We start from the raw sequence: 12,790 nt of genomic DNA, 5'->3' as shown, positions 1-12,790 counted from the left end.
GCTTTGGTAGATTTTGAAAGAATCATTATTGAACCAGGGTTAGAGGTTTTTATGAGACTGGTGGCTAAGCATTTTGTTCAGGCTAGGGTTACCTCACATCTCCTGGTGAAGCAGAAAAATGCCAACGCATCATTGCTATTCCACCTGTTCCTTCACCTTGAAGTCTGCTTTGGGAGAGGGAAAAATTAAAATGATATTTTTGTCTATTGAATAAAATTGTCAGCCACAAATAATTTTGATGAGCAAATGTCAGGGAAATGATCCACACATTTCTCATGACAATTGCAGTCTATGGATTAGCAATCAATTAATTAATCCAAATTTGTTATTATTTGTTACTATCTGAATGGTTTGACAATTGTTTATATCAATACTATTTTAACATGTTATTGAAGTATTGTAAATCAAATGCAGACCAGCTGTATGTAGGTGCCCATGGTCTTAGAGGCCTTAAACTGGAATACTAGACATCTGTGGAATCCTAAATACTACCACATTCGTATATGCTGGCACAATGGAAGATCTGGAAAATAAATCTTGTTTTTGTATGGATGTGAGACTATCTGGAACAGAGTGTCTGGAACAGTTGCCGATACACCGTAAGGTGTTTTGAAATCTAATCAGCTAGAAGTTACAACTTACATTTCTGTCATCTTCTTGTTTATTGAAATGCACCACCATCTGTGAACATGATGACAGCAACACCCCAAAAAAAGAGTCTAAGCATCCTTGCATTTTGCCTGAATGCACATATTTATATGCATTTCTATAGCACCTATCACTGCCTTGGAATGTGTCAAACACTTGATAATCAATGTAGTGGAATCACTGTTGTGATGTGGAAAACACAACAGCCAAATAGCTCACAACAAAATCCCACAGATAGCAATGTGAGAAGGACAAATAATCTGCTTTGCTGATGTTGTTTATGATATAAACATTGTCCACGATATAGCAGTACATACATGCATTTTTTTCTGGTGAAACAAGGACTGTTTCCTTTGCAGGATAGTAAGTATATCAAATTCCAACATATAACACATAGAAAGCCAAATCAATTGAGAAAGCAGCTTCTGATCAAAGCCGGCAAGGTTGTGAAATTAATGGGAAGTATAACTAAAACAATTAAATTAGCAATGATTCCCTTTGACACCAAAGCTAGAGGTCACTCTTAAACATGACCCAGACTTTCCCATTGGAGACAGAAAATAAAAGATGGGTTTGATTCTGAGTTGCCAATCCCTGCTCCATCACAAAAATGGAACTGGCAGTGGTTTTCTCCAAGCTGGGGCTCTAGTTAATTTGCCGAAAGCTTAATTGTCTAATGATATTCTCAGCCAGGGAAGACAGATAGGTTATCGCCAAAACAGGCAGGATGAAAGGCCGCCTACGGGCCCTGGACATGTTCAGCGCCTAAGAACCTAACTTTGCTGCTATATTGTCAATCAAGTGATGTACAGCATGGAAACAGATCTTTCTATTCAACTCGTCCATGCCGACCAGGTATTCTAAATAAATCGAGTCCCATAATATTCATAATATTTGGCCCAAATCCCTCTAAACTCTTCCGATTCACATAACAATCCAGGTACCTTTTAAATGTTGCAATTGTATCAGCCTCCACCACCTGCTCTGGCAACTCATTTTATGCTAGCACCACCCTCCGTGTGAAAACATTTCCCGTTTGGACCCTTCCAAATCTATCCCCTCTCACTTTAAACCGATGCCCTCTAGTTTTGGATTTCCCCACTCTGGGGAAAAGACCTTGACTATTCACCCTATCCATGCCCCTCACAATTTTACAAACATCTATACAGTCACCCCTCAGCCTCCAGCGCTCCAGGGAAAATAGCCCCAGCCTATGCAGCTTCGCCCTATAGCTCAAACCCTCCAACTCTCACAACATCCTTGTAAATCTTTTCTGCATCCTTTCAAGTTTAACAGCATCTTTCCTACAGCAAGGAGACCAGAATTGAATGCAATATTGCAAAACTGGGCTAACCAATGCCTTGTACAGCTAGAACATAACCTCCCAACTGCTATACTCAATACACTGACCAATAAAGGCAAGCATATCAAATACCTTCTTCACTATCCTGTCTCCCTGCAACTCCACCTTCAAGAAACTATGAACCTGCACCCAAGCATTAACATTCACTTAATCATTTTTGGTAAACTCCATTTCCCAAACCCAGTATTTGAAAAAATGCCACTGTGCAGCATCTGTGTTAAAAGTTTAAGGTAATCATGATGGGTCAGACATTATTATTACCCCTTCGCATGTACTTAACCCCATCTAGATAACTATCAGTGTGTGCTACATCCTGGCACCTTCAATAGCCCTTCCACCCTTTCCTCATTAATTATTGCTCTAATTAGGATATTATATCGTGCCCCAACTTACATAACAATTCTTTCTCCCTAAATTGCCTCCTCAATGGATGGCTACTTGTGCTGTGTCTAAAGCTTGACCACCCTGAAAGGCCATTTGCTTCCCCCAGAATTTCAAACCCTTAAATTTGTACTTGTGCTCGGCCCTTTAGTGGTTAGAAGCAAAAGCTGAAATTGCTGGAGAAGCTCAGCAAGACTGGCAGCATCTGCAAGAGAAAGCAGAGTTAACATTTCTATTCGGAAGAACGGTCACTGGACTCAGAATGTTGACTCTGCTTTCTTCCAACAGAGGCTGTGAGACCTGCTAGGTTTCTGCAACAATTTTGGTTTTTGTTTTAGATCTTCAGCATTCACAGTTCTTTGTTTTATTTCAGTGTTTCCTTTAGTAGTTTACTTGGCCTGTGAGTAGGTATAGGTCAGTTCCAAGGCCCATGCTGTCCGTACCTTCGTGTCAACTGCTGACCACAGAAACAGAAGTGGAATTTCCATTCACACTGTTCAACAGCCAGACTACCACTATCCCAGCTCTAGTTGAATCCACCTTCAGATGGGAAAAGTAAGCTGCTTAGTGGCAGACAAATAGTTAAACCATTTGTAAGTTATTTCTTTGCTATTTAACCAAAGATACCAACACATTGAAAATAAAGAGATCAATATTTGTGTTAAATAGCAGAAGAACATCATTTTAGTTACTAACTACAATTTCTCTGATTAAAAACATAGTGTTATAGAACAAAACAAGAGTTATTTCGTTCATAAATTGCTACATCAAATGTGATTCATGTTATAGCTTTTACTGAAATCAATGGAGTATACTCTCTCATGACTCTGGTATGTACTCCAATATGTGAGGCACATGCTGATTTGTGGGCCTCTTATAAAACTCCTTCAGCAAAAGAATTTTACTGCCTGAAACTAGACACAATTCTACATGTGAACTTCCTGATTGCAATTTAATAAACTATGATTCAAGCACACAAATGTTTCTGTGCAGCCATTGTGAGCTCTTACTCATTCGACATAGAGAGGTGACAATTAAAAAACTTGCAATGCTTCCACTCTCCATGAAGTCATAGAGAATTGAATGTCCTTTGGAATTGTTAACAAAACTGGAGAAAGATTGAGTTTCTTTCTTGTACTGTGACACATAGTTGATCAAATATTTCTGTCTCCATGTTCTAGTTCATAGTGTGACCCATTTACAGATCAGCAGATGAGTAAGTAGGAGTGAATAATTGGTGTTATTTTATAAGCATCCAAAGTCAGCCTCATAGTTCTGGAGCTCTCCAATTTAATATTAGAATGTAAAATAGGATAAAAGGAAATTGATGGTTCAGTAACACTTTTATTTGCTGCTTTGTACGTTCACTCACATTTTTCTCTTCCCCAACTCCCTTTTCTGGGAAGATTAACAAGTTGCTTCTTACCCTGCTTGGACCACATTGTGAACACTCCACTGATCACCAAGTCTTGGAGTTGGACTTGAACTTAAAGTTTCAGGTTCAAAGGGTACTAGTATCACTGCCATCATTCTACGGAGCCACAAGAACTCCATCTCCTTACTGTTATGGTTTATGATGTGCAGCACCAGAAGAATGAAGAACAAAGGGATGTCCAGACCAAAGAAGTTGTTGCTGACCTCCTGAATAACTGTTTCTTTGTTCAGAGCTCAACTGAGTGTAGCATGGAACAAAACAAAATCATAAATATCAAAATGAAAAATAACGAACAATTGGTTGTGAATTTTCCTCAGTAATAGTAATCAGAATGCACATATTTCTGACAAATTAAAATCAGTACATATGTCACAAACACAATCTTTCCAGACATCGTTTTTGCCCAACATATCTCTTTTTGATAGTCATGATTTGGAGGAGTCGGTGTTGGACTGGGATGGACAAAGTTAAAAGCTCCTTCATCAGGTGGTTGTGGAGTTTGGCTGTAAATTCTGTGTCTTACGATCTTATACTCCACAACCACATGATGAAGGAGCAGCGCTCCGAAAGCTAGTGCTTCCAAATAAACCTGTTGGTCTATAACCTGGTAGTGTGTGATTTTTATCTTTTTGATAGGATCTGATTATGAGTACCAAGCAGTCATAGATCAGCAGTGCCCTTCACTACTAGATACAGTGTCAGAATACAACAGATTAAGTCATCATTATATATTTTCAGGAATTTCACAGTGGCATGTCATTGAGTGTATTTAAATCTCCCTCTTTGATAATTGCACGTTCAGAAGAATTAGCCACCTTTCTTTTCTGTTTGCTGTCTATACTTTTTATTTTGACTTTTGCACCTCCTAAGGCTTTCCTCACAGAAATTTAGAATTTTAATGCCATCTCAGAGTACACGAACGATCTGCAGGTACATGGATGGGGATGAAACCTCATGCAGCGGTGGAAGCGTTTGCAAGTAATCATGCCCAAATATGTCCAGTAAGTTCAACACATTGCAGATTTTTTAATTCTAAGAGTGTTGAAAAGAATCAAGATTTGGAGATACCGGTGTTGGACGGGAGTGTACAAAGTTAAAAATCACACAACACCAGGTTATAGTCCAACAGGTTTAATTGGAAGCACTAGCTTTCAGAACACTGTTCCTTCATCAGGTGATAGTGATATCACCTGATGAAGGAGCGTCACTCTGAAAGCTAGTGCTTCCAATTAAACCTGTTGGACTATAACCTGGTGTGTGTGATTTTTGACAAGAATCAAGTAACATAATCATGTTTCCAAGCTTGGATCTCCAGGGCCCTCTGCCTGTTATATTCTGCCTGTTCAGCCTCATTCCTTTTGCCTGCCACCTCCCTTCAACCTGAGTCTGTCTTTTGTGCTTGTAATCTGCTTCTTCCACCTTCATTGATCTATTCCCAAGTTTTATCTGAACTTTGGCTCCTGCAAAGATTTTCTTTTCCTTGGTACTTGGTTAAGTCTTTTGCCGCCTTATGACGTAGTCCTATGAATCCCCATTGCTGCCCCTGAGGAGATAAAAGAAAAGCCTTTTAGAGTTCTCCGTTTCATATAAATAACTATTTCAGTTGGGTATACTCCTTATATCATCATTTATATTAAAATTGTCATAAAAGTTCTTCATCTTTAATGGACATGGCTTTGAATCATCAATATTAATACAAGCATCTGTACTAAATAATAATTTTTACATGTTCAACTAATATTTAACCAATTAAACAAACAATTTTTGAATTTTTAGTTCATAAATATTATATTAGCCTCAACTTTTCAAATTAATTTTAAAAATAATAATGTACCTATTCACTAGGCTAATATAATTTCTTTAAACATTTTACCAGTTTCATATATCACTCAGCAAAAACTAAATTGATTTTAATATTTATTGACTAAACTTTAAAGAATTACCAAGTCATGGTAATTGATTCATTTATTCTCTCCTCTAAATTATTCCTTTATTGTTTCTGTCATTTCAGTATGTTACTGATTCTAGTAACTCATATGTTTTTGAATTGACAATGTGACATCGATAGCATATCAGGTGATGGTGTGAGAGAATAGATTTTTGATGATTTGAAATTGAAAATGCAGCTGAAAGGGCAGACAGGGAGGGATTCAGATGAAACTGGGACAAGGGAACTTAGTCTGAGCTGTTGGCTAAAGACGATGGCTTCGGCCTGACCAATGTTTTGCTTCTTTGTTTTCACCATCACTTTAGTGGCACTGAGTTGCTTCTTCTCTGGTTTTCTTCAAGCCTCCCTTTGTCTACATCTCAATGTTATCCACCATCCAATCTTTCACCTTCCATTTCTGTTTGTGAAAATTGCAGTTCTTGCAAAACATGGATATCGATGATGACCAGATGTCCCAATGTTACATACTCAATACAAATGATGGGCATTGTTTATATTTTACCTGCGCCTTCTTTATCTTTACTGAATGTCCATGTCTCCCTATCTATCACTCCTGTATTCCTGCATTTGCCTTTCTGTCAATTGCCATTCTTTCTCCTTCTCTCCAGAGAGAAAAGTCTGAGCTTAGTCAACCTGTCTTCGTAAGACAATCCCTCCAGTCCAGGCAGCATCCTGGTAAACCTTCTTTGCACCCTCCCCAAAGCCTCCGAATCTTTCCTATAATAGGGTGATCAGAACTGGACACAATATTCCAAGTGTGGTCCCACCAGGGTCTTGTAGAGCTGCAGCAAAACCTCCCAGCTCTTAAATTTGATTCCCCCTGTTAATGAAAGCCAAAACACCATATATTTTCTGAACAAACCGATCCACTTGGGTGGCAACTTTGAGGTATCTATGCACTTGAACACAAACATCCCTCTGTTCCTCCACACTGCCAAGAATCCTGTCTTTTATCCTATATTTAGCATTCAAGTTCGACCTTCCAAAATGCATCACTTCGTGTTTATCCAGGTTGAACTCCATCTGCCATTTCGCAGCCCAGCTCTGCATCCTGTCTATGTCATGCTGAAACCTGCAATAGCCCTCGATACTATCAACAGCACCTCCAACCTTTGTGTCATCAGCAAATTTACTAACCCATCCTTCAACCTCCTCATCCAAGTCATTTGTAAAAACTATAAAGAGCAGAGGCCCAAAAACAGAGCCCTGTGGGACACCACTCACCACTGACCTCCAGACAGAATACTTTCCATCTACAACCACTCTCTGCCTTCTGTCAGCCAACCAATTCTGAATCCAGATAGCCAAATCTCCTTGTATCCCCATACTTCCTGACTTTATGAATAAGCCTACCATGGGGAACCTTATCAAATGCCTTGCTGAAGTCCATGTGCACCACATCCACTGCTCAACCATCGTCAACCTGTCCCCCGTCACCTCCTGAAAGAACTCAATAATATTTGTGAGGCATGACCTACCCCTCACAAAGCCATGCTGGACTGCCTTTAATCATGCTATGCTTTTCCAAATAGTCATCAATTCTATCCCTCAGAATTCTTTCCAAAACTTTGCTGACCACAGACATAGACTGACTGGTCTGTAATTGCCAGCGATTTCCCTGTTCCCCTTCTTGAAAAGAGGAACAACATTCACCTCCCTCCAATCTTCCGGTACGACTCCTGTGACGAGTGAGGAAGCAAATATCCTCGCCAGTGGCTGAGCAACCTCCTTTCTTGCTTCCCGGAGCAGCCTGGGATAAATCTGGTCTGGCCCTGGGGACTTATCAATCTTAATGTTCGCCAACATTTTCAGCACATCAACTTCATTAATCTTGATCTGTTCAAGCCTGTATCCCAGCTCCTCAAAGTTCTCATTCACAACAAGGTCCCATTCCATAGTGAAAACTGAAGCAAAAAACTCATTTAGGGCTTCCCCTATATGCTCAGACTCCCTGCACAAGTTCCCTATGCTATCCCTGACAGGCCCTACCTTCTCCCTGATCATTTTCTTATTCCTCACATATGTGTAAAATGCCTTTGGGTTCTCCCTCATCCTTCTTGCCAAGCTTTTATAGTGACCCTTCCTGGCTCTCCTCAGTCCATTTCTGAGCTCCGTTCTAGTAAGCCTGTGATCCTCTAAAGCTGTGCTAGATCCTTGCTTCCTCCACCTTACATAAGCTGCCCTCTTCCTTTTGACGAGAAGCTCCTCTGTTCTTGTCATCCAAGTGGCCTTAATCTTACCCCTTCTTACCTGTCTCAGAGGAACAAATTTGTGCATCACTCGCAACAACTTGCTCCTTAAACAGTCTCCACATGTTTGCTGTATCCTTTCTGTGGAACAATTGCTCCCAATCTGTACTTCCCAACTCCTGTCTGATAGCGTCATAATTTCCTTTTCCCCAATTAAATATCTTCCCTTGGTAACTGCTCCTTTCCCTCTCCAAGGCTATGGTAAATGTGAGGCAGTTGTGGTCACTGTCACCAAAGTGCTCTCCCATCGTGAGATCTGACACCTGACCTGGTTCATTGCCAAGTACCAAATCCAAAATGGCCTCTCCCCTCATCGGCCTGTCTACATACTGAGTAAGGAAAATCTCCTGAAAACACCTGACAAAAACAGCTCCATCCAAACTATCTGCCCTATAGGGGTTCCAGTCAATATTTTTGCAAAGTTGAAGTCACCCATAACAACAACCCTGCTGCATCTGCATTTTTTTCCAAAATCTGCCTGCCTATGTGTTCTTCAATCTCCCTACTGCTATTAGTGGGTCTGTAGAAAACCCCCATTGAGGTGGCTGTTCCCTTGCTGTTCCTAATTTCCACCCATACTGACTCAGTGGACAAACCCTCCTCGACAACCTTTGTTTCTGTAGCTGTGATGCACTCTGTGATTAGCAATGCTACACCCCCTACTCTTTTTCTACCCTCACTGTTCTTTTTAAATGTTCTAAACCCTGGAACATCTCGCAACCATTCCTGCCCCTGTGAAACCCAAGTCTCCGTTATGGCCACAACATCATAGTCCCAAGTACTCATCCATGCTCTATCACTCTTATTTCTGACACTCCTTGCGTTAAAGCAGGCACACTTTCATCGATCCCTTTGTTTCATCACATGAAAAACCTTCCTGCTAGATTCACTACATCCTGTCACTGCCTCATCTACAACTCCAACCCTCTCAGATATGTAGCTCTGGTTCCCACCCCCCGCCAAACTAGTTTAAACCCTCCCAAAATGCACAATCAAATCTCCCTCCCAGGACATTTGTGGCCCTCCAGTTCAGGTGCAACCCGTCCTTTATGTACAGGTCCTACCTTCCCCAGAAGGCATCCTAATGGTCTAAGTAATTGATTCTACCCCTTCAGCTGTCCCCTTTTAGCCTGACCTGGTCCAAGATAGCTAACTTCCTGGGAAATGGCTTTCCCTTTACACTCCACCAACTGTAGCTATCAGCTGGCTATTGAGTTTAGGATTGTAAAGGTATTTTGTTATATCATCTGTACATGTTGACCCCACAATACCGGCTCTTGCCTCATGCATTTCGATCCTGCATTCTCCGAATCCCAAACTCCTAACCATCTCTTGTGTGTCCTTCTGATGCGATGAATCAAACAGATTAAGTATAAAACCAATACCAACTGGCTGACGTCAAATCATGAGAGATGATCCTGGTCCATAGGAGTAGCCAGACATTCAATCCCCAATTCCAGCCAGCCTCAAACCAAGTCTAATGTTGTTAGCCAATGCTCTGGTTTGTTGTTGCAGTGTACAATTTATTCTATACACTCGGACTGTGTAGGAGAACAGTCTCAGATATAGTGTCAATTTTCATTGTTTATCTCGTGTAGATTTCTACAAATTCTACTATTCCCACCTAAGCCAGTAGCCCTGGGTATACAGTCTGGTTGATTAGAAAAAAGGGTTGAGTATTCCCATACTGGTGCTCCTTTTGTGATGTGGCAATGCACTATCTCCGAGTTATACCAGAGGAGTTGGTTTTACTGCTGCCCGTATAGCTTTCATCATGCAGTGGGCTGTCGTACTAAACCTGCATCTTGCTTTTTCTGTCCAATAAATCAAATGCAGACTGACTGCTGTGGAGGTGGACACACAACATCTATCTAACGTGGGGCCTACTATATTTTTCTATCCCCATCACATGTGATGGTAAATTATGGTAATTTACTTCATAATCCCCCCTAAAATTAGCCTTTTGTTCTGTACTCTATATAAAATATTAATGGGTGTTACTCCAGTTAGTGGGTACCAGCATCCATCTGATGTACACTTACGTGAAATCTGCTTTAAACAGTACTGTAGCATATGTGGTGATATGGTCACGGATTTCAACATCAAGGAAGATGGATGGGATGACTTTAAAACTGGGAGATACGGTAATAATTTACAGATCTCTTAAAACGAAGGTCCAGCATTCAGTTGGCGGGGTATATGAATGGAAAGGGTTTTGAGGGATATGGGCTAGGTGATAGCAGGTGGGACTAGATCGGATTGGGATATCTGGGCGGCATGGACGAGTTGGACCGAAGGGTTTGTTTCTGGGCTGTACATCTCTATGACTCTATGACCCTGTATAATTGGGATTGCCAGAACAATGACATGAATTAAATTCTTGAGGTGGCAGCTAGTAAGGACATACACCCTGTGCCAAGACAGTCTGTTATGGACCAGACCAAACCCCCTCAAAATATATTAAGAAGATGATCTAAACTCAAACTTTTTCTTATTTTAAAGCTAAACGTAAGGCATTGTGTTCCGGATGCTTTTCGAGTGGTCAAACTACTAGGCTTGACACAAAACACATTTTTTTCATAGACTATAATTAAAATACAGACAAAAGTAAAATGAAAGAATTGGCTTAACTGTAAATCTATCAAAGTGCTTAACAAAATTATATATATAAATAAACTACTAATTAACTTTTCTAATATAGTAACATCCCATAAACATACCCGGCAAAAATAAAGAAAAGTAGATTGTCTTACATGCCGTTCTAGCAGCAGGAAGAAAACCCCAGCTTTCAGCTGTAACAGAGAGAGAAATAAGAGCTTCCACATTCAGCTTCAAGACCCCAGCAACCGCTTTTGAAGGCTAAAACTGAAACAAATCCTGGTTCTGTGGGAGCTTGTCCCCACCATTTTGGCTGCTTCTATGGTTCCAAATTTTAAAAATATCTGAAGGCCTAACAAGCTGTTTACTTTATTAGCTTTGGAGCAGACTACTTTGCATCTCTGTATCAACTTTTCTTCATTTCAAAAACCAGGACAAAACACACTTCTTAAAGCCATAGAATCATCACGAGGTTAAATAATTGTGAATGTAGTTACCCAAATGGTTACCTTGCTCTATGAATTTGTCTCGGGGTTTTTCCTCATTTGGTCAAGCATCCATGATGCATGGATACTGCAGACACCATTTTGACTGCATTGTTTGTGAGATTTTTCAGTCCATTGATGAATTTATTACTAGTCCATGCATGATTCTCTACTATATTGTCCAAGACGAATCAGTTCAATTTAATACAAAAGTTCCTGTATTAAATTGGGGCAGCAAAGTGGCTCAGTAGTTAGCACTACTGCCTCACAGCATCAGGTACCTCGGTTCATTTCCTGCCTCGGGCAACTGTCTGGGTGGAGTTTGCACATTCTCCCCGGGTCTGTGTGAGTTTCCTGTGGGTGCTCTGGTTTCCTCCCACAATCCAAAGATGTGCAGATCAGGTGAATTGGCCATACTAAATTGCCCCATAGTGTTAGGTGCATTGGTCAGGGGTAAATGTGTCTGGGTGAGTTGCTCTTTGGAGGGTCGGTGTGGAGTTCTTGGGCCAAAGAGCCTGTTCCCATACAATAGGGAATCTAATAACTAAATGCTGCAGTGACATTATTATCCAGACTGTTGTAGTCAACTTTTTCCCTGGACTGGGGATGCAGCCACTGGCAATCCTCATGATGATTCCAGGCTGCTTCTATTGTTACCTGTTACCAAAGTTTCTACAATCCTTGGGTCTGAACTAAACACCCCTCAGGCAAGCCAATACTGGAGTTATTTGGAACAATGGGTAGCAGCTCATAGAGTACATTATCAGATCAAATTTTAATCATCCTTTCCTAATATTCGTTCATTTTCTGTTCCTGGGCTCAATGCTGGACAAGGAGCATCAGTTATTTGTGGTCTCTGTGTCTTTCTCTTACTTGTTGATTCTGTTACTATGGCGGGTAGGGTCATAGTTTAATGTTAGGTCATAAGAAATAGGAACAGGTGTAGGCCATTCGACCCCTCAAGCTTTCTCCACCATTAATAACATCATGGCTGATCTGACATTTAATGTCCACTTTCCTGCCCTTCATTACCCCCAGATTCTTAATCAGTCAGGTAATCCATCTCACTTAGCCTTAAATATACACAAAGACTCCACCCTGCACCCCCCATCCCATATCTCTCAAGGAGTTCTAAAGACTCAGAATCCTATGAGAGAAGAAATTGCTGAGACTTTGGTCCCTTTGGTCCCAGACTCTCCCATGAGGGGAAACATCCTCTCAACATTTATCTTGTCAAGCCCCTTCAGAATCCTAAATGACGAAAGCCACCAATCTCCCTGTCATTAATCAATGGCTGTCACCTAGGTTATTTTTTTTCTCTCCTGGCAGCTCCTGTTTCTCGCTCAATGTTAGTCAACAGCAACTGACACCAACCCATTGTGCTGCAAAGATGCAAGAAACCCCCAGGTGGCGCTGGTTTCTGTGACGCTCGCTGAAGTGGCCGAGACACTGGACGCCGTGAGGGGGCGGAGATTTGGACGGACTCGGCGTTGGAGTTGCAGTGGAGGTGGGCACCCTGAGGGGGCGATGTTTGTGGCGGACCCGGCGGGGGTTCGGAGCTGCAGCAGCAGTGCGCGCCGACAGTGGGCGGTGGCTCGGGAGGACTTGGGGTTCGGAGCTGCAGCAGCGATGGGGGGCTGTAAGGGGGCGGTGGTTTGGGAGGACCGGTGGGCTTATTTTTGA

The sequence above is a fragment of the Chiloscyllium plagiosum genome, unplaced genomic scaffold, assembly GCF_037043375.1.
Source record: "Chiloscyllium plagiosum isolate Xiang-an unplaced genomic scaffold, Cpla_swu_hap1 HiC_scaffold_28, whole genome shotgun sequence".
Lineage (NCBI taxonomy): Eukaryota > Metazoa > Chordata > Chondrichthyes > Orectolobiformes > Hemiscylliidae > Chiloscyllium > Chiloscyllium plagiosum.
Note: the sequence above shows the minus strand (reverse complement) of the source record.